The sequence below is a fragment of the Balaenoptera musculus genome, chromosome 20, assembly GCF_009873245.2.
Source record: "Balaenoptera musculus isolate JJ_BM4_2016_0621 chromosome 20, mBalMus1.pri.v3, whole genome shotgun sequence".
Lineage (NCBI taxonomy): Eukaryota > Metazoa > Chordata > Mammalia > Artiodactyla > Balaenopteridae > Balaenoptera > Balaenoptera musculus.
This window is the reverse complement of record NC_045804.1, coordinates 19,933,962-19,957,758: the sequence shown is the minus strand read 5'-3', so window position 1 is coordinate 19,957,758 and position 23,797 is coordinate 19,933,962. Positions and strand designations below refer to the sequence as shown.

Genomic DNA, 23,797 nt, shown 5'->3' with positions numbered 1-23,797 from the left:
TCATTACCTGAATGGCAGGTTTGCGATGCAAGCTGCCTTAATGTGGGGCTTTGTAGACATCACGCCTGGGTTGTCATTAGTGTCCTCCAAAAATTATAATCAGCTGGCAAACCAAATAAGGGCATTCCAAGAAAACATTAATCCAAGTGTTTGGGGAAGCCATGGAAAATCTAAATTTATTTAACTTTTGGTTCTCAAAGGAAGGTCTAACATACACACAAAGACAATAGTCACCTAAAAGTTTATGAACAACATTTGCTACAGTGCTAAGAGTTGGGAGAGGTAACCCACCTATGGATGGGCCGCTCTGGGGAAGGAGACAGCATCTTTAATCTTTCCTGCATATACAAGGGGCTGGACCACTGGTAAGAGACTTTTTGTAGGGACATGAGTGATTCCATTTCTCACCCTGTCCTTTCTTCTTCCTCTACAATGCTAGGTGGTTGGAAGGTTCTGGAAGAGGCCTCTCTACAGGAGACAAGACATCATCTATCTTCCTCCTCTGCCCCCACCTCTCGTGTGGATGCCCCTGACGCCAATATGGCCCAAGGGAGGATGTGACAGCACTCAAGTCTCCTCTCTTCCACTCCAGCCACACTGTCCCTGGGCCAACCAGAGGTCAGAGTGACCAGGACCGGGTTCTGTGTCAGACCACACTAGTGCTGCCTTCAAAGAGCAGATGTCCAGAGTCGGTTCCCTCCCCCATCACAGGAAGCAGAAGGAAGAAAAAAGCCCAGCAGTGACAAGTACAGGTCCGCTAACTATTTGTACAGCAGGCACAGGGTTAAAACCACAGCCTGAGACCCTTCTAGGGGCCCAGACGCTGGGAAGCTGGTGAGAGGGACACACAGACACCTGAAGCGGGGGAACGGTGGAGTCTGGGGCTGGGAGTTCAAGGCTTTGATACACAAATACACTCTTCCAGGATCTTCCTGGTAGTGCTTGGAATCAGATCTGCCTCACTTTCCCCCCACCAGGAATGAGTAAGGGGGAGAATTCAGAGCCTTCTCCCATAACCCTTTAGAAATAAAACTTTCTATGTGGTCTCTGCTACGCTTAAAGGATCCAAATGATGTCTGGAAGGCACCCCTGTGCTTGTTTGGGTCCCAGAGCAGGGGAGGCTTGGGGCTCGCAGATACTTGCTTCCTGCTCTCCCCACCTCCAGCTTTGCTTTGGTGCCTCCAAGTAACCTCTGACATTTACATATTTACATAAAATCATCTCAATATAAAAGCACCTCCAGAGGTTCTCCTTCTCTTGGTCACTTCTCATTTCCTGTCCTCTGTGGTCAGCTCCAGCTAAATGTTTCTTTGAGGTCAGGGACAGGAGCATGTAACCTTCTGTTTATCAGAAGCGGAGTTGGGGAGGGGAAGTTAGGAGGAACCAGAGAGGAATTAAAGCTGCAGGCAGCAATTTGTTACCTCGATTTCCCCTAAACCCACTCAGGCTTGTAAGAGACAAAATCCATTTACAGAACAAGTACAAAAATGGGTTTGAGGGGCTTCCTTGGTGGCGCAGTGGTTGAGAATCTGCCTGCCAATGCAGAGGACACGGGTTCGAGCCCTGGTCTGGGAAGATCCCACATGCCGTGGAGCAACTGGGCCCGTGAGCCACAATTACTGAGCCTGCGCGTCTGGAGCCTGTGCTCCGCAACAAGAGAGGCCACGATAGTGATAGGCCCGCGCACCGCGATGAAGAGTGGCCCCCTCTTGCCACAACTAGAGAAAGCCCTTGCACAGAAACGGAGACCCAACACAGCCATAAATAAATAAATAAACAAATACTTAAAAAAAAAAAAAATGGGTTTGAGGTCAGGCAGCAGAAAAAAAAGTTCCAGTTCCTGCCTTTACAATTATCCATGCTCTAAGTGCTGGTTCCCTTTGCAAGACAACTTGTCAGAAAGTATTTCCATACTGGCATCTGTGTCTTCAAGGCATCCAAGTAGCTTGTGTATCTTTCAACAGATCAAAAGGCAGAAAGAAAAATGTTCTTGGATCAACACCCAGAAAAATCTTAAACCAGATTTTCCTGGGATATTTCAGGCCAGTCAGTGCCTGTTGCTTTATACTGTGGCATCTTTCTTTTAACATATGGATTAAACGATGTGATGAATGAAAAGATTAAAAGTTCACAATTCCAGCAGCACTGGTTTCTAAACTGCTGTGTTATCTACTTAAAAACTTCCGTGGACTTCTATCATCCTCTCAGCTCTTTGGGGCCACTGCTTTGCTTACAGGGAAAGCAGAAAGCCTGAGCTTTGCAAGCAGAGGGCAATGATGCTTGTCAGGAATGTCATAAGGGGGACCAGGCTTCGATTCCAGATAGGAATGGAACAAGATAGACATTCCGATTTGACTATTTTCTTGTTAACTATAAAAGTGTTTGAGTTTATAAGAAACATAAAATAACAGATATGTAAGTAAGAAATTAACTGGCTTTTTAATATTTTAGATGTCTACAGGTTGGTCAAATTATAAATAAAGTTTCATTAGAACACAGCCACGCCCTCTCGCTTACATGTTGTCTGCAACTTTGGGCAACAGCAGGAGAACTGAGTAGTTACAGCAGAGTCTCTCTGGCCCACAAATCCTAAAATAATTACCATTTGGCCTTTGCAAAAAAAAAAAAAAGTGCCAACCCCGTCTATAGGTATTACAGCAGGGGAAAATAAGTTGAAATTACAGCAGGAAAGGTCTGGCCCATCTATGCCAACATCTCTGCCAGGAAAAGGGACAGACTATTAAAACTTTCCTATAGCTGAGAGGGCCTTGGACTCTTTGGCACACAACCAAACACAAACGCGGCTAATTTAAAGAACACCTGGATAGTTTAGGCTGGTGTAATAATCTAAAAGACGGAAAAGAATCTGCTTTTCCTGTGGGTCATTCACGCTTATGGCAAAAAATTAAAAATAAGATACAGGATATATTTTGCTTTGTACTTTTAAAATTGTCTAGTTTGCCAAATGCTTTTCGAGGTGACTGGCCAGCTGTTGCTCACCGAGAAGTAATGCTGGTCTTTGCAAAGTGCCAATTGAACCGAGTAGGAAGGGTGGTAATGGTGACTCACAAACGGGTTTCCCTAGACGCGCTGGAGTGGTCGCTTTAGCCGTGATGAGATATGAAGGGCAAGTGCTCCCCCTGCTGACCAGAGCGGCAATTTAGGTCTGAACTCAATATTCTTTTTCCTGATCAGGGCTCTCGGGTTGAACTGAAATCAATATCCATACAGCCTCCTGAGGGAGTAAAAGAATACCAAACCTTCACAGTTTACGCCCAAGGCACGGTAGCAACTTGAAATCTCAGTAATTTGTATGACAGGTACGGTAGCAAAGAACGACCACCAAAATGGAATCACCAGGTTTTCACTTCTCTCCCGTAAGACTCTCTTCCCACTAAAAATAAAAATTAAACTGCAGCCTTCTACAACAGCTCATTGACACAAATTACCTTAACAATGAGCAAAAGGACTTATTTCCTCATTTGAAATAGAATACTGACCAAGGGTTTTGTTCAAAATAAGTCGAACCAAGGACTTCCCTGGTGGTCCAGTGGTTAAGACTCCACGCGCTCCCAATGCAGGGGGCCCGGGTTCCATCCTTGGTCAGGGAACTAGATCCCACGTGCGGCAACTAAAAGATCCCTCATGCCCGCAACTAAACATCCCGCATGCCGCAAAGACCAGGCGCAGCCTAATTAATTAATTAGTTAATTAAACAACAAGCAAAATAGGTCGAACCCTATGAAATTGCCGATATTCCAATTGTTTGACCCACAAACAGCCTGAATATAATGACTTCATTGACAATTGACAAAGATACACAGGACAGCCTGAAGGTATGGAGCTGGTAGGCTTCCCTTCTTGACTGGAGGCTGGGGATGCAGGACATAAACCCTCTGGCCTCACAATTTTCCCCAGGGCAGCCTCTGAATTCCTCTGACCAATGAAAGTAGAGGCTAGAATTTTAAAGTATTTTTGCTCATTTAGGCAACTCTGCTCCACGTGATACATAAACATTTTTTAATTACGTTTCTTTTTCTTTTTAATGCAAGCATCCTAATAAAGGAGCTTCAGGGAAAAGGAGATTTTTGACATCATGATCTCACATTGCCTCATTCTCTGTTTGCTAAGAGGTAAAGTAAAACCCCTATTGACTGTCACTGACTGCAGGGGGGGCCACGCTATGGAGACCAGGGGTGGTCGAGGTTTGCAGAGATGCAGACAAGTGCCACAGACCAAGTATTACGAGGGCAGGGAGTTCTGATTTGAAGTGGGAGAATCTGGGAAGCTCAAACATTTTTAAAATCTGAATACTAAGCAAATTAACATGTAGACTTGTTAAGGCATCTGAGTTTTGCAATAAAATCCACGTGAATATGGATTTCATGACCACAATGTCCTAGATAATAAGCACCCCTGTGGGCTCCTTTTTCAGGAGTGTCAGTTACAAGAGTCACAAAAACCGCAAGAGTTATAGGAAGACTTTGAAGTAAAATAACAATGAAAGTAGAAGGGTAGGACAGCAACTCTGTCACACAACAGTCTTAGAACTTAGCAGGACCTTGAAGGCAAATTCCAAGTAGACTTATTTGAAGGATCAAGTCAGGAGAAAGTAGGGGTGCCCATACCCTGAGCTGTTCCAATACTTTGATACATTCCTTAAAGTGTCCATGATGGCTTAAGGCAATGGTCCCCAGGTTAAAAACACAAAGAACCATGGCTTCTGAGTACTTGGATTTGAAGAAACTGTGGCCATATGCCATTCTCCAGGACAGGAACACTGAACACAGTAAAAGCCTGAATATATCCTTAGCCTATAACATCAAGCCCCCGGGGGATTCCAAGGCGCATCTGAAGGAAGGGAACCACTGGGTCAAAGGGTTTCTCTTGAGTCTAATTATAATTCAATATAAGCTTGGGGATTTTTAACTCCAAAAAGAGAAAAAATCCTACAGCTACACAGTATATTCACACTGTAAGAGCAAAGCAGAAAGCCAGTCATCCAGCAGAGTGAGCAAGAGGTAAATAAATACGGTACTTCTTTCAAAGCCATAAAATGGGATCTTAAGACTTAAGAGCCCAAATGATTCATTTTATCTGCCATGATATTATTTCCTGAAAGATAAAGAAACTTGGTCACAGTAACACGGAGAATAAAACCCTGTGCATCTTGACTCCTCGTCCTGTGTTCTTTCCCAGGACGAAGCTGACATGCAATGATTCTTTCATGCTCATTTACCTACAGAAACATGCAATCAAGTTCCTTGTGTAGCGAAAGGAACATAGTAAAATACATTTTAATTGTCAGTAGACACCATAAAAACAGGAAGGATTTTTAAGAAAAATAAAGAAATTTCTTCCTCTTTAAAACAGATAAATTGGACCCCTCATACTCATTCATTCACTTATTAACAATCAACTGTGTACTTGCTATGTTAGACACTGTATCCAGACCTCATCTAAGATCCCTTCATAGCCCTGTACTGAAGTTTGGGATATTTTAGCCCCTTCTTAAGATAGCCCATTTCGTGGGACCCAATACTGGGTATTTTTGTGCTGTGTTTCCTTATGTGGCTGTCAGTGTTACACACTTGTGGCTGTAGGTGTACCCTTGTATTTACAGCAGATATGAAGGAGATAATATTTCCAGATGAGCTTTCCAGAGTCACTGCACTTTATAGGCTTACTCATTCAACACATTTGTTAGCAAAGTCCTCAAACTTCAAGGTTCAGAAATTTGACTTTATCGGTCTGCTCAAGGTTGATAGGAGTTAAGGGAATGGAGTCATATAAACCCCATTAACAAGAGGTCCTGTAACCAAGCAGGACCCTACGGGGCCTTCCTGGGACAGATTCCCCCATGTCCTCCACCTACCTCTTGTTTGTAGAAAAACGTTAGCCTCCGAGGCCTTTCCCAAGTTCCAGAGAATAAATTTAACCAGAGAGTGAGAAAACACAGAAACAAAGGAAAGCAAGCAAGACAAAATAATACTTTAGCCATTAAAGTCAAGGACCTTTAGTTCCTCCTCAGGGGCTATAGATAATATTCTGAGCCATATCCTTGATCTGTTTTGCAGATACTGAAACCCTCACCGGGTGGAAGAAGTTAACTGCATGTTGACCACAAAAAACAGATCCCAGACCGGTTGGAACCAGAAGGTTGATGATGTTGATTCCTGTGTACCTCACCACCAACCAATCAGAAGAATGGCCATGAGCTGAACACTCACCCCACAACCCTCTCCCTCACCTTGTCTTTAAAAACCTTTCCCTGAAAGCCATCAGGGAACTCGGGTCTTTTGAGCACTAGCTGCCTAGACTCCTTGCTTGGCGCCTGCACTTTCCTTCACCACAACCCATGGTCAATAGATTGGCTTTACTGCCCATGGGCAAATGGACGCAAGTTTAGTTTGGTAACAATTCCTATGCATTTCCTTTTTTTTCTTCTTTTTTTAAAGAATTTTATTTATTTTTTTATACAGGAGGTTCTTATTACTTATCCATTTATACTATTAGTGTATATATAGCAATCCCAATCTCCAAATTCATCACACCACCACCACCCCCCACCCACCACTTTCCCCCCTTGGTGTCCATATGTTTGCTGTCTACATCTGTGTCTCTATTTCTGCCCTGAAAACCAGTTCATCTGTACCATTTTTCTAGGTTCCACATATATGCGTTAATATACGATATTTGTTTTTCTCTTTCTGACTTACTTCACTCTGTATGACAGTCTCTAGATCCATCCACGTCTCTACACCTGACCCAATTTCGTTCCTTTTTATGGCTGAGTAATATTCCATTGCATATACATACCACATCTTCTTTATCCATTCGTCTGTCGATGGGCATTTATGTTGCTTCCATGACCTGGCTATTGTAAATAGTGCTGCAATGAACATTGTGGTATGTGTCTCTTTTTTTTTTTTTGATACCATGATCAACTTTTTTTAATAAATTTATTTATTTATTTATTTATTTTTGGCTGTGTTGGGTCTTTGTTTCTGTGCGAGGGCTTTCTCTAGTTGCGGCGAGTGGGGGCCACTCTTCATCGCGGTGCGCGGGCCTCTCACCATCGTGGCCTCTCTTGTTGCGGAGCACAGGCTCCAGACGCGCAGGCTCAGTAGTTGTGGCTCACGGGCCCAGTTGCTCCATGGCATGTGGCATCTTCCCAGACCAGGGCTCAAACCCGTGTCCCCTGCATTGGCAGGCGGATTCTCAACCACTGCACCACCAGGGAAGCCCCCATGTCTCTTTTTGAATTATGGTTTTCTCAGGGTATATGCCCAGTAGTGGGATTGCTGGGGCATATGGTAATTCTACTTTTGGTTTTTTAAGGAACCTCCATACTGTTCTCCATAGTGGCTGTATCCATTTACATTCCCACCAACAGTGCAAGAGTGTTCTCTTTTCTCCACACCCTCTCCAGCATTTGTTGTTTGTACATTTTCTGATGATGCCCATTCTAACTGGTGTGAGGTGATACCTCATTATAGTTTTGATTTGCATTTCTCTAATAATTAGTGATGTAGAGCAGCTTTTCATGTGCTTCTTGGCCATCTGTATGTCTTCTTTGGAGAAATGTCTATTTAGATCTTCTGCCCATTTTTGGATTGGGTTGTTTGTTTTTTCAATATGGAGCTGCATGAGCTGTTTATATATATTGGAGATTAATCCTTTGTCCGTTGATTCATTTGCAAATATTTTCTCCCATTCTGAGGGTTGTCTTTTCGTCTTGTTTATGGTTTCCTTTGCTGTGCAAAAGCTTTGAAGTTTCATTAGGTCCCATTTGTTTATTTTTGTTTTTATTTCCATTACCCTAGGAGGTGGATCAAAAAAGATCTTGTTGTTATTTATGTCAAAGAGTGTTCTTCCTATGTTTTCCTCTACGAATTTTATAGTGTCCAGTCTTACATTTAGGTCTCTAATCCATTTCGAGTTTATCTTTCTGTATGGTGTTAGGGAGTGTTCTAATTTCATTCTTTTACATGTAGCTGTCCAGTTTTCCCAGCACCACTTATTGAAGAGGCTGTCTTTTCTCCATTGTATATCCTTGCCTCCTTTGTCATAGATTAGTTGACCATAGGTGCGTGGGTTTATCTCTGGGCTTTCTATCCTGTTCCATTAATCTATATTTCTGTTTTTGTGCCAGTACCATATTGTCTTGATTACTGTAGCTTTGTAGTATAGTCTGAATTCAGAGAGTCTGATTCCTCCAGCTCCGTTTAATTCCCTCAAGACCGCTTTGGCTATTCAGGTTCTTTTGTGTCTCCATACAAATTTTAAGATTTTTTGTTCTAGTTCTGTAAAAAATGCCATTGGTAATTCGATAGGGATTGCATTGAATCTGTAGATTGCTTTGGGTAGTATAGTTATTTTCACAATGTTGATTCTTCCAATCCAAGAACATGGAATACCTCTCCATCTGTTTGTATCATCTTTAATTTCTTTCATCAGTGTCTTATAGTTTTCTGCATACAGGTCTTCTGCCTCCTTAGGTAGGTTTATTCCTAGGTATTTTATTCTTTTTGTTGCAGTGGTTAATGGGAGTGTTACCTTAATTTCTCTTTCTGATTTTTCATCATTAGTGTATAGGAATGCAAGAGATTTCTGTGCATTAATTTTGTATCCTGCAACTTTACCAGATTCATTGATTAGCTCTAGTAGTTTCCTGGTGGATCTTTAGGTTTCTCTATGTATACTATCATGTCATCTGCAAACAGTGACAGTTTTACTTCTTCTTTCCCAATTTGTATTCCTTTTATTTCTTTTTCTTCTCTGATTGCCATGGCTAGGACTTCCAAAACTATGTTGAATAATAGTGGCAAGAGTGGACATCCTTGTCTTGTTCCTGATCTTAGAGGAAATGCTTTCGGTTTTTCATCATTGAGTATGATGTTTGCTGTGGGTTTGTCATATGTGGCCTTTTATTATGTTGAGGTAGATTTCCTCTATGCCCATTTTCTGGAGAGTTTTTATCATAAATGGTGTTGAATTTTGTCAAAAGCTTTTTCTGCATCTGTTGAGATGATCATATGGTTTTTATTCCTTAATTTGTTAATTTGGTGTATCACATTGATTGTTTTGTGTGTACTGAAGAATCCTTGCATCTCTGGGATAAATCCCACTTGATCATGGTGTATGATCCTTTTAATGTGTTGTTGGATTCTGTTTGCTAGTATTTTGTTGAGGATTTTTGCATCTATATTCATCAGTGATATTGGTCTGTAATTTTCTTTTTTTGTAGTATCTTTGTCTGGTTTTGGTATCAGGGTGATGGTGGCCTCATAGAATGAGTTGGGGAGTGGTCCTTCCTCTGCAATTTTTTGGAAGAGTTTGAGAAGGATGGGTGTTAGCTCTTCTCTAAATGTTTGATAGAATTCACCTGTGAAGCCATCTGGTCCTGGACTGTTGTTTGTTGGAAGAATTTTAGTCACAGTTTCAATTGCATTACTTGTGATTGGTCTGTTCATATTTTCTATTTCTTCCTGGTTCAGTCTTGGAAGGTTATACCTTTCTAAGAATTTGTCCATTTCTTCCCCGTTGTCCATTTTATTGGCATAGAGTTGCTTGTAGTAGTCTCTTAGGATGCTTTGTATTTCTGCCATGTCTGTTGTAACTTCTCCTTTTTCACTTCTAATTTTATTGATTTGAGTCCTCTCCCTCTTTTTCTTGATGAGTCTGGCTAATGGTTTATCAATTTTGTTTATCTTCTCAAAGAACCAGCTTTTAGTTTGATTGATCTTTGCTATTGTTTTCTTTGTTTCTATTTCATTTATTTCTGCTCTGATCTTTATGATTTCTTTCCTTCTACTAACTTTGGGTTTTGTTTATTCTTCTTTCTCTAGTTCCTTTAGGTGTACGGTTAGACTATTTACTTGAGATTTTTCTTGTTTTTTGAGGTAGGCTTGTATTGCCATAAACTTCCCTCTTAAAACTGCTTTTGCTGCATCCCATAGGTTTTGGATCATCGTGTTTTCATTGTCATTTGTCTCTAGGTATTTTTAGATTTCCTCTTTGATTTCTTCAGTGATCTCTTGGTTATTTAGTAACGTATTGTTTAGCCTCCATGTGTTTGTGTTTTTTACGTTTTTTTCCCTGTAATTGATATCTAGTCTCACAGCATTGTGGTCAGAAAAGATGCTTGACATGATTTCAATTTTCTTAAATTTACTGAGGCTTGATTTGTGACCCAAGATGTGATCTATCCTGAAGAATGTTCCATGCACACTTGAGAAGAAAGTGTAATCTGATGTTTTTGTATGGAATGTCCTGTAAATATCAATTAAATCTATCTGCCATATTGTGTCATTTAAAGCTTGTGTTTCCTTATTAATTTTCTGTTTGGATATTTTCTGTTTGGATGATCTGTCCATTGGTGTAAGTGAGGTGTTATAAAGTCCCCCACTATTTTGTGTTACTGTTGATTTCCTCTTTTATAGCTGTTAGCTGTTGCCCTATGTATTGAGGTGCTCCTATGTTGGGTGCATATATATTTATAATTGTTATATCTTCCTCTTGGATTGATCCCTTGATCATTATGTAGTGTCCTTCCTTGTCTCTTGTAACATTCTTTATTTTAAAGTCTCTTTTATCTGATATGAGTATTGCTACTCCAGCTTTCTTTTGATTTCCATTTGCATGGAATATCTTTTTCCATTCCCTCACTTTCAGTCTGTATGTGTCCCTAGGTCTGAAGTGGGTCTCTTTTAGACAGCATATATATGGGTCTTGTTTTTGTATCCATTCAGTGAGGCTGTGCCTTTTTGGTTGGAGCATTTAATCCATTCACGTTTAAGGTGATTATCGATATGTATGTTCCTATTACCATTTTCTTAATTGTTATGGGTTTGTTTTTGTAGGTCCTTTTCTTCTCTTGTGTTTCCCACTTAGAGAAGTTCCTTTAGCATTTGTTGTAGAGCTGGTTTGGTGGCGTTGAATTCTCTTAGCTTTTGCTCGTCTGTAAAGCTTTTGATTTCTCCATCGAATCTGAACTTATTCATTTTCAGTGGAAGTAGTGTTGGTGTTGGTGCTTTCCCATTATCTGTTGCACCTTTGTCTCATGATCAATGTGCCAACAAACTAAACTAGATATCAGAAAATTGTTTGGTGATCATGGAATAAAGGCAAAGGCTGTGAATAGCTTTGAAAGGCATTTTTCTAGGGAGTGTGAAAGTTGCTCCTGTACCAAGTACCACTCTGTTGTGATGAGAATACCATCTCTGCCAGATGGCATCTGTTGCACAGTATTCTATTGTGTGTTCCAGTCCCCACCTATTTTCCACTTTCGCCAGGTGCTTCCATGTACATCCACCTGCAAGCCGTAAGCTAGCCTCTTTGCCTAGACTGTGAATCCTCAAGGGGAGAAGAGGCTTACTCATATTTGTACCTGGATGACACTAAGCTCTCGTAATTTCTAGTGACCAGAGGGGCAGATGGAAGGATAGATGGACTGGGTGGATGCATGAATGAAAAGAAATTCCAGGGGCTTCCCTGGTGGTGCAGTGGTTGAGAATCTGCCTGCCAATGCAGGGGACACGGGTTCAAGCCCTGGTCTGGGAAGATCCCACATGCTGCGGAGCAACTGGGCCCATGAGCCACAATTACTGAGCCTGCGCGTCTGGAGCCTGTGCTCCACAACAAGAGAGGCCGCGGTAGTGAGAGGCCCGCGCACCGCGATGAAGAGTGGCCTTCACTTGCCGCAACTAGAGAAAGCCCTCGCACAGAAATGAAGACCCAACACAGCCATAAATAAATAAATAAATTAATTAAAAAAAAAAAAAAAAGAAATTCCAATTGCTCAGGCTCTGCCTGGGTTTCCAGAGTCTAAGCTCCTGACCCCATTTAGGAGATGTTAAGGATCTCACTGTGAATCATTACTAATTTGTTCTTTAGCTTTTATTTTAATTTCTTTGCATTCAAAACTGTGCGTGTCTCTGTGTGTTACCACTGATCCTGCTTTCCCCCTCTCAAATAATGATTATAAAGAAAAATATACATTTGATTTGAAAGTGTAGTATATTATCTATTCTGTTAATTTAAAGTCAGTATTTACCAAGGGGGAGGTGGTCGGGGGGGGATGGAGTGGGAGGTTGGGGTTAACAGATGTAAGCCATTATATACAGAATGGATAAACAACAAGGTCCTACTGTATAGGACAGGGAACTATAGTCAATATCCTATGATAAACCATAATGGAAAAGAATATTTTAAAAAAGAATGTATAACTGAATCACTTTGCTGTACAGCGGAAATTAACACAACATTGTAAATCAAATATAATTCAATAAAAAGAAGAATTGGGAAAAAAATAAAATCAGTATTTATAATGTGTAGTCTATAAATCTCTTTTTAACTATATAGGGGATCACTCTAGAAAGTTCAATGCTTCCCATATTACACAGAGTAAAAGCCAGAGTCTTTGCAAGACAAAGCCGTCTGCACTCCATTGCCATTTACCTCTGACTTCCTTTCCTACCACTCTCCCTTCCATCCTTCAGCACCAGCTCTGGGTCACCCGCTGCTCCACCCAGTCTCACACCTCTGGACCTTTGCACTTGGAAGGTCCCTCACCCTATTCAACTATCACTTCCAGTGAAGCCAGTCCTAATTACTCTATACACAAATGCACTGTCCCCAGCACCAACCCTAAATACAGGCCCCTTCATTTGTCTCCATAGCATGGATCATCCTCTGACATGCTCTCTTCACCTCTGGCCCCCTCCTCTGAATTTAATTTCCATGAGGGCAGAAACTTAGGGGTTTTTTTTTTCTGTTTTTTTTTTGATGGGGGGGGTGGGGTTTACTGCTGTATCCCCAGTGCCTACAACAAGGTCTGGCACACACTTAAAGTATTTATAAATATTGTGAATAAATGAATGAATGAATGAGTGAATGAATGAATGAATGTGTAGAACATCAAATATCCTACAAGACTCATACTAAACAATAGCAGTCCCTGGTCTCCCTACTCCTGAATCTTCCTCTCCAAAATCATTTAACGATTTCTGGTATTAACCTGTACATTTCTAAAGAACATGCTTGTATTGCTATTTCTTGATTATGCAACTTAAGATATTAAAGACCCAAATTCCTATTGTGGAAGTGATACAGGATTCTTATACAACCCGAGACCCCCAGTCCCCACTTCTTCACCTTCCTAGTAGAATTATATCACATTATCTTATAATTTACTTATATGGCTCTTGTCTATATCCCTCTAGATGCAATGATACAATTGGATGTATCAATACAATTGATTGATACAATACAATCCCTCTAGATACAATTCTAGCTAGAATGAAGCTCCATAGACAGAAGTTTGTGTCTGTTTTGCTCGCTGAAGTATCCTTACGACCTAAAACAATGTCACACTCGTAGTAGGCACTGAATAAATATTTGTGGAATAAATGAATTAATTCTCAGCTTTATAGTATGTGACTTGCCCACAAGTCATTCATTACTGCATTCTCAGGATGCACTGGCTGTCCCCCACGTCCCTTCAGGTTGCCTGGCTGGTTGGGCACTGCACTGGCATGTGGCCACCGCCAGGTAACATCTAATAACTCCCTTTCATCCAGTTGTACTTGGGAATCTCTCCTCTATATCCTGAACTTTTCATTAACACTTACACTGACTGATTTATAATTACTGACATTAATCAGCTTCTCCAACTAGGCTACAGCCTCCTTGGCATCATGGAGTGTCTTGGTCATCTCTGAGCCCCATTGTCTTTCACATCATCAGACTTATTGTAATAGATTCTCAAGAAGTTCTGAATGAAGGACACACAGCCCTGCTTGCCACTTTGAAGCAAGAGAGAAACAACTTCCTGTCCCAGGGGAGCCCTTATGACAAGACACTCTCGCTATTTACAGAAATAAAGTGAGGATCAACTGATTTTCCTCTCACTATACACTTCCCAGGGCTAGCTAATGCCAGGTCATTTCATTCACTTCATTTTTCAACCATTTCGTTTCTTTCTATTCCTTTTTCTTGTTCAAGTCTCCGTCAAAAATAAAAATAAAATTTGGGCTTCCCTGGTGGTGCAGTGGTTAAGAATCCACCTGCCAATGCATGGGACACAGGTTCGAGCCCTGGTCCAGGAAGATCCCACATGCCGCAGAGCAACTAAGCCCGTGCGGCGCAGCTACTGAGCCTGCACTCTAGAACCCGTGAGCCACAACTACTGAAGCCCGCATGCCTACAGCCCATGCTCCACAACAAGAGAAACCACCACAATGAGAAGCCAGCACACTGCAACAAAGGGTAGCCCCTGCTCGCCACAACTAGAGAAAGGCCACGCACAGCAACAAAGGCCCAACACAGCCATAAATAAATACATAAATAAAAGTTTAAAAATAAAAATAAATTTCAACTAAAAGAGTTAAATCAGTCAGAGCATCACAGCTTCTTTCAAAGTTAGAATTGTTGCCTTTATGAAATGTCTGATTCAACATTAAGCTCTGTAGGCATGGCGGCGTTTGCGGATTTGGACCTGTGGGAGGGTTGCGACCTGAAGGTGCTGCACCGGCTCGTGGAGAATGCCCCTCACCTGGGCTATTCAGTTGTTGCCATCAATCATGTTGTTGAATTTAGGGAAAAGAAACAGGAAACTGAAAAACCAGTAGCTGTTTCTGAACTCTTTACAACTTTGCCAATAGTACAGGGAAAATCAAAACCAATTAAGATTTTAACTAGACTGACAATTATTGTTTCAGATCCATCTCATTGCAATGTTTTGAGAGCAACTTCTGCAAGAGTCCGGCTGTATGATATCGTTGCAGTTTTTTGAAGACAGAAAAACTTTTTCATATTGCTTGTACACATTTAGATGTGGATTTAGTCTGCATAACTGTAACAGAGAAGCTACAATTTTACTTCAAACGACCCCCTATTAAAGCGGCAACTGACTTGAGGTGTGGGCTTTGAACTTGTCTATAGCCCCGCTATCAAAGACTCCACAATGAGAAGGTACACAATTTCCAACGCCCTCAATTTGATGCAGGTCTGCAAAGGAAAGAATGTAATTATATCTAGTGCTGCTGAAAGGTCTTTAGAAATGAGAGGTCTATACGATGTGGCAAACTTAGGGTTGCTGTTTGGGCTGTCGGAAAGTGACACCAAGGCTGCAGTGTCCACCAACTGCCAAGCGTGCTTCTGTATGGAGGGAAAAACTAGAAAAACTGCTTTTGGAATTATTTCCACGGTGAAGAAATCTCAGACATCAGAAGTAGATGATGATTCTCTTCCAGCCTGCAAGAACGCCAAGTGTGAGGGCTGAAACGAGTCCCTCTTCTTTGTCAACACTCCCTTCTGCCATTTGAGAATCCATCAGCCACAACAGAATTGGAACTTCCTTATGATTCACTATTTTCACTTGGAGCTAGATATCAGTAGTCTGTAAAAGCAGCCTTATATTTAAGCCATCAAAATAACAAAACCTGAGAGATTAAGATGGTGAAGTAGAAGGATGTGCTCTCACTCCCTCTTGCGAGAGCACCGAAATCACAACTAACTGCTGAGTAGTCATTGACAGAAAGACACTGGAACTCACCAAGGAGGATACCCCACATCCAGAGACAAAGGAGAAGCCACGATGAGATGGTAGGGGGGGCGCAATCACAATAGAATCAAATCTCATAACTGCTGGGTGGGTGACTCACAAACTGGAGAAAACTTATACCACAGAAGTCTACCCACTGGAGTGAAGGTTCTGAGCCCCACGTCAGGCTTCCTAACCCAGGGGTCCAGCAATGGGAGGAGGAATTCCTAGAGAATCAGACTTTGAAGGCTAGTGGGATTTGATTGCAGGACTTCGACAGGACTGGGGGAAACAGAGACTCCACTCTTGGAGGGCACACACAAAGTAGTGTGTGCGTCGGGACCCAGCGGAAGGAGCAGTGACCCCACAGGACTGAACCAGGCCTACCTGCTGGTGTTGGAGGGTCTCCCACAGAGGCGGGGGGTGGCTGTGTCTCACCAAGAGGACAAGGACACTGGCAGCAGAAGATCTGGGAAGTACTCCTTGGCGTGAGCCCTCCCAGAGTCTGCCATTAGCCCCACCAAAGAGCCCTGGTAGGCTCCAGTGTTGGGTCGCCTCAGGTCAAACAACCAACAGGGAGGGAACCCAGCCCCACCCATCAGCAGACAAGGGGATTGAAGTTTTACTGAGCTCTCCTTACCAGAGCAAAAGCCAGCTCTACCCACTACCAGTCCCTCCCATCAGGAAACTTGCACAAGCCTCTTAGATAGCCTCATCCACCAGAGGGCAGACAGTAGAAGCAAGAAGAACTACAATCCTGCAGCCTGTGGAACAAAAACCACATTCACAGAAAGATAGACAAGATGAAAAGGCAGAGGGCTATGTACCAGATGAAGGAACAAGATAAAACTCCCAAAAAACAACTAAAGTGCAGATAGGTAACCTTCCAGAAAAAGAATTCAGAATAATGATAGTGAAGATGATCCAGGACCTCGGAAAAAGAATGGAGGCAAAGATAGAGAAGATGCAAGAAATGTTTAATGAAGACCTAGAAGAATTAAAGAACAAATAAACAGAGATGAACAATACAAAACTGAAATGAAAAATACACTAGAAGGAATCAATAGCAGAATAACTGAGGCAGAAGAACGGATAAGTGACCTGGAAGACAGAATGGTGGAATTCACTGCTGCAGAACAGAATAAAGAAAAAAGAATGAAAAGAAATGAAGACAGCCTAAGAGACCTCTGGGACAACATTAAACACAACAACATTTGCATTATAGGGGTCCCAGAAGGAGAAGAGAGAGAGAAAGGGCCCGAGAAAATATTTGAAGAGATTATAGTCGAAAACATTCCTATCATGGGAAAGGAAATAGCCACCCAAATCCAGGAAGCACAGAGTCCCATACAGGATAAACCCAAGGAGAAACATGCCAAGACACACAGTAATCAAATTGACAAAAATTAAAGACAAAAATTATTGAAAGCAACAAGGGGAAAATGACAAATAATATACAAGGGAACTCCCATAAAGTTAACAGCTGATTTCTCAGCAGAAACTCTACAAGCGAGAAGGGAGTGGCATGACATATTTAAAGTGATGAAAGGGAAGAATGTACAACTAAGATTACTCTACCCAGCAAGGATCTCATTCAGATTCAATGGAGAATTCAAAAGCTTTACAGACAAGCAAAAGCTAAGAGAATTCAGCACCACCAAACCCGCTCTACAACAAATGCTAAAGGAACTTCTCTAAGTGGGAAACACAAGAGAAGAAAAGGAACTACAAAAACAAACCCATAACAATTAAGAATATGGTAATAGGAACATACATATTGATAACTACCTTAAATGGGAATGGATTAAATGCTCCAACCAAAAGACACAGGCTCACTGAATGGATACAAAAACAAGACACATATATATGCTTTCTACAAGACACCCACTTCAGACCTAGGGACACATACAGACTGAAAGTGAGGGGATGGAAAAAGATATCTCATGCAAATGGAAATCAAAAGAAAGCTGGAGTAGCAATACTCATATCAGATAAAATAGACTTTAAAATAAAGAATGTTACAAGAGACAAGGAAGGACACTACATAATGATCCAGGGATCAATCCAAGAGGAAGATATAACAATTATAAATATAAATGCACCCAACATAGGAGCACCTCAATACATAAGGCAACTGCTAACAGCTATAGAAGAGGAAATCGACAGTAACACAATAATAGTGGGGGACTTTAACACCTCACTTGCACCAATGGACAGGTCATCCAGAGAGAAAATTAATAAGGAAACACAAGCTTTAAATGACACAATATGGCAGATAGATTTAATTGATATTTATAGGACATTCCATCCAAAAACAGCATATACTTTCTTCTCAAGTGCACACAGAACCTTCTCCAGTATAGATCATATCTTGGGTCACAAATCAAGCCTCGGTAAATTTAAGAAAATTGAAATCATATTAAGCATGTTTTCCGACCACAACACTATGAGATTAGAAATGAATTACAGGGAAAAACTGTAAAAAACACAAACACATGGAGCCTAAACAATACATTACTAAATAACCAAGAGATCACTGAAGAAACCAAAGAGAGAATCAAAAAATACCTAGAGACAAATGACAATGAAAACACGATGATCCAAAACCTATGGGATGCAGCAAAAGCAGTTTTAAGAGGGAAGTTTATAGCAATACAAGCCTACCTCAAGAAACATGAAAAATCTCAAATAAACAGTCTAACCTTACACCTATAGGAACTAGAGAAAGTAGAACAAACAAAACCCAGTTAGTAGAAGGAAAGAAATCATAAAGATCAGAGCAGAAAAAAATGAAATAGAAACAAAGAAAACAATAGCAAAGATCAGTAAAACTAAAAGCTGGTTCTTTGAGAAGATAAACAAAATTGATAAACCATTAGCCAGACTCATCAAGAAAAAGAGGGAGAGGACTCAAATCAATAAAATTAGAAGTGAAAAAGGAGAAGTTACAACAGACATGGCAGAAATACAAAGCATCCTAAGAGACTACTACAAGCAACTCTATGCCAATAAAATGGACAATGGGGAAGAAATGGACAAATTCTTAGAAAGGTATAACCTTCCAAGACTGAACCAGGAAGAAACAGAAAATATGAACAGACCAATCACAAGTAATGCAATTGAAACTGTGACTAAAAATCTTCCAACAAACAACAGTCCAGGACCAGATGGCTTCACAGGTGAATTCTATCAAACATTTAGAGAAGAGCTAACACCCATCCTTCTCAAACTCTTCCAAAAAATTGCAGAGGAAGGACCACTCCCCAACTCATTCTATGAGGCCACCATCATGCTGATACCAAAACCAGACAAAGATACTGCAACAAAAGGAAACGACAGACCAATATCACTGATGAATATAGATGCAAAAATCCTCAACAAAATACTAGTAAACAGAATCCAACAATGCATTAAAAAGATCATACACCATGATCAAGTGGGATTTATCCCAGGGATGCAAGGATTCTTCAATATATGCAAATCAATCAATGTGATACACCATAATAACAAATTGATGAATAAAAACCATATGATCATCTCAATAGATGCAGAAAAAGCTTTTGACAAAATTCAACACCCATTTATGATAAAAACTCTCCAGAAAGTGGACATAGAGGGATCCTAACTCAACATAATAAAGGCCATATACAACAAACCCACAGCAAACATCATTCTCAATGGTGAGAAACTGAAAGCATTTCCTCTAAGATCAGGAAGAAGACCAGGATGTCCACTCTTGCCACTATTATTCAGCATAGTTTTGGAAGTTCTAGCCACAGCAATCAGAGAAGAAAAGCAAATAAAAGGGATACAATTGGAAAAGAAGAAGTAAAACTGTCACTGTTTGCAGATGACATGATACTATACATAGATAATCCTAGAGATGCCACCAGACAGCTACTAGAGCTAATCAATGAATCTGGTAAAGTTGCAGGATACAAAATTAATGCACAGAAATCTCTTGCATTCCTAAAAAATAATGATGAAAAATCATAAAGAGAAATTAAGGTAACACTCCCATTTACCATTGCAACAAAAAGAACAAAATACCTAGGAATAAACCTACCTAAGGAGGCAGAAGACCTGTATGCAGAAAACTATAAGACACTGATGAAAGAAATTAAAGATGATACAAACAGATGGAGAGATATTCCATGTTCTTGGATTGGAAGAATCAACATTGTGAAAATGACTATACTACCCAAAGCAATCTACAAATTCAATGCAATCCTTATCACATTACCAATGGCATTTTTTACAGAACTAGAACAAAATATCTTGAAATTTGTATGGAGACACTAAAGAGTCCGAATAGCCAGAGCAATCTTGAGAAAGAAAAACAGAGCTGGAGGAATCAGGCTCCCTGACTTCAGACTATACTACAAAGCTACAGTAATCAAGACAGTATGGTACTGGCACAAAAACAGAAATATAGATCAATGGAACAGGATAGAAAGCCCAGAGATAAACCCATGCACATATGGTCACCTTATCTTTGATAAAGGAGGCAAGAATATACAATGGAGAAAAGACAGCCTTCAATAAGTGGTGCTGGGAAAACTGGACAGCTACACGTAAAAGAATGAAATTAGAACACTCCTTAACACCATACACAAAAATAAACTCAAAATGGATTAAAGACCTAAATGTAAGGTCAGGCACTATCAAACTCTTAGAGGAAAACATAGGCAGAACACTCTATGACATAAATCACAGCAAGATCCTTTTTGACCCACCTCCTAAAGAAATGGAAATAAAAACAAAGATAAACAAATGGGACCTAATGAAACTTAAAAGCTTTTGCACAGCAAAGGAAACCATAAAGAAGACGAAAAGACAACCCTCAGAATGGGAGAAAATATTTACAAATGAAGCAACTGACAAAGGATTAATCTCCAAAATTTACAAGCAGCTCATGCAGCTCAATATCAAAAAAACAAACAACCCAATCCAAAAATGGGCAGAAGACCTAAATAGACATTTCTCCAAGGAAGATATACAGATTGCCAACAAACACATGAAAGGATGCTCAACATCACTAATCATTAGAGAAATGCAAATCAAAGCTATCATGAGGTATCACCTCAGACTGGTCAGAATGGCCATTATCAAAAAATCTACAAACAATAAATCCTGGAGAGGGTGTGGAGAAAAGGGAACCCTCTTGCACTGTTGGTGGGAATGTAGATTGATACAGCCACTATGGAGAACAGTATGGCGGCTCCTTAAAAACTAAAAATAGAACTACCATATGACCCAGCAATCCCACTACTGGGCATATACCCAGAGAGAACCATAATTTAAAAAGAGACTTGTACCACAATGTTCATTGCAGCACTATTTACAATAGCCAGGAAATGGAAGCAACCTAAGTGTCCATCGACAGGTGAATGGGTAAAGAAGATGTGGCACATATATACAATGGAATATTACTCAGCCATAAAAGGAAACGAAATTGAGTTATTTGTAGTGAGGTGAGGTGGATGGACCTATAGACTGTCATACAGAGTGAAGTAAGTCAGAAAGAGAAAAACAAATACCGTATGCTAACACATATATATGGAATCTTAAAAAAAAAAAAAAAAGGTTCTGAAGAACCTAGGAGTAGGACAGGAATAAAGACGCAGACATAGAGAATGGACTTGAGGACATGGGGAGGGTGAAGGGTAAGCTGGGATGAAGTGAGAGAGTGGCATGGACATATATACACTACCAAATGTAAAATAGATAGCTAGTGGGAAGCAGCCGCATAGCACAGGGAGATCAGCTCAGTGCTCTGTGACCACCTAGAGGGGTGGGATAGGGAGGGTGGGAGGGAGACGCAAGAGGGAGGAGATATGGCAATATATGTATATGTATAGCTGATTCACTTTGTTATAAAACAGAAACTAACACACCATTGTAAAGCAATTATACTCCAATAAAGTTGTTAAAAATAAATAAAGTCCACTCCTGATTTTTAAAAAATAAACAACAATAAAAACCCTTGACAAAATACAAATAGAAGAATATTTCACACATACATGTATATGTTCGTTTCTCTTTATATACTGTATATATATTAAGCATCATGGTTCTAAAAATAAAGCATTTTTTACTGCAAAGAAAAAAAAATTAGGCTCCACTTGACAAAATAAAGCATTCAAAACTGAAATGTACAACCAATTGAAACATCCTCCTACATCACTACTACTGTAATTTTCTAGCAGTTGTTTGCAAAGAATCACCTAGAGGATTTAAGACACAGATTGCTGGGCTCCTATCCCCAGGGTCTCGGATTCAGAGGAACAGGTAGGGCCAGAGAATTTGTATTTGTAACAAGGTCGCAGGTGATACTGATGCTACCCATCTGGGGACCACACCCTGAGAACCCTGCTTCCCCATCACTCTCCAGGAGGGCTCAGGCACTAAGTTCAAGCACCTGTGAATGGTTAGATGTCCTGCCCCTCAACCCAACCAAGCTAACCAGCTGCTGAGTACATGATTACAGCCCTTCTCAAACTTTAATATGCACACAAATTACCTGAGGATCTTTCGAAAATGCAGGTTCTTATTCAGTAGGTCTGAGGTGAGGCCCAAGATCTGCATTTCTAAGCAGCGCCCAGATAAAGCCAATGTGGTTGGTGCAGGAAACAAACTGAGGTTAAGGCATTACAAACTGTACCAAGTAGATTAGTATAAAATTAAATGACTTAGGTCTCAAAACTTTAAGTTGGTTCAAAGCATTTGATTTCGGGTCTGAGCACTAGAAGTACCAATACACTTTAACATTTTATTAAAATTTTTGACAAAATAGAAGCAAGTTAACATTTAACTTCCATCCATATAAAACTTCCATCATGAATGGGCCCAGCTGACTCACTGGTGCTACCCAGGTGTACCTGAGCTCTGTGCAAACAGTGTAGATAATAGTAACCCTGGTGGAGATGGCTGGGCAGGTGGGACTGCTTATACATGTTGATTTAGAAACTTACTCTTTGTCCCACGGTGAATGGTGTTTTGTTATATATTTATAGCATTTAGCCTTCATTGACATCCAGCTTTGGAACACCATTGTCTAATGCATTATTGAGGCCATCTGTCTATGAAGCCAACCTTGCAGGAGAGACTCTGACATAATGAAAAACCCATGAATTAAAAACTAACCAGACCTCCCTCACTCTCTTCCCTTCTTTCTCCCTCTCAAAACATGTCAGAAAAGAATAGCTCTGCTGAGAACGGTGCTGTCATTCATTACATCATTGAATAAAAAATTATTCTTGTCTCATCTTTGGCCTGCCCTTCCTTCCATTTTTGCTAAACTAATCAACCTTCCAATTAAGAAAAGCCTAACTAGATGTCACTGATTCCAACAAGGGCTAAAGTGAACCCTACCTTTGGTTTGATTATAATAAGATGATTTACCTAATCTATGATAAGGGAACATACAGCACAAATATCATTAGAGGAGGCGGTGTGTAATCTCAAATAACAAGTTTTTCAAGTCATCAAGCAGCAGCTCTCAAACTTCACCGACTGGCCAAGGACTTTGTTAAAATGTAGATCCTGATTAAGAAGGTGGGTATGGGACCCAGGGGCACCTACACCATGAGACTGAGGACCACACTTTGAGGAGCTGAACTCTAGAATCATCCCCTCCGCTAAGGTAGCCACTAACCTCATGGACCTGTGGAGCACTTGAAATGTGACTCATCTAAATGGAGATGTGCTGTGAGTGTGAAATGTGCACCACATTTTAAAGACAGCCCCCCAAAATAAAAAAGGCAAAATATTCAATATCTCATTAATAATTTTATATTGATTGTATGTTTGGGATATATTGGCTTAAATAAAATATATTATTAGAATGAATTTCGCCTGGGTTTTTGTTTGTTTTATGTATTTTGGATTTTTTGTATGGTTTTTTTGCCATATCCCTCGGCTTTCGGGATCCTAGTTCCCTGACCAGGGACCGAACCCGGCCCCTCAGCAATGAAAGCACTGAGTCTTAACCACTGGACCGCAAGGGAATTCCCTTCACCTGGGTTTTTTTTAACAAATAAATTTATTTGTTTGTTTGTTTATGGCTGCATTGGATCTTCGTTGCTGCACGCGGGCTCTCTCTGGTTGCGGCGAGCGGGGGCTACTCTTCGTTGCGGTGCACGGGCTCTAGGCGTGCGGGCTTCAGTAGTTGTGGCGCATGGGCTTAGTTGCTCCACGGCATGTAGGATCTTCCCTGACCGAACCCGCGTCCCCTGCATTGGCAGGCAG

General features: G+C 40.7%; 1 pseudogene; it reads left to right on the top strand.

Annotated features, from left to right (window-relative positions):
- The first annotated feature begins 14,476 nt into the window (after positions 1 to 14,476).
- On the top strand, positions 14,477 to 15,286 carry LOC118886360 (annotated as a pseudogene).
- The last annotated feature ends 8,511 nt before the right edge of the window (positions 15,287 to 23,797 follow it).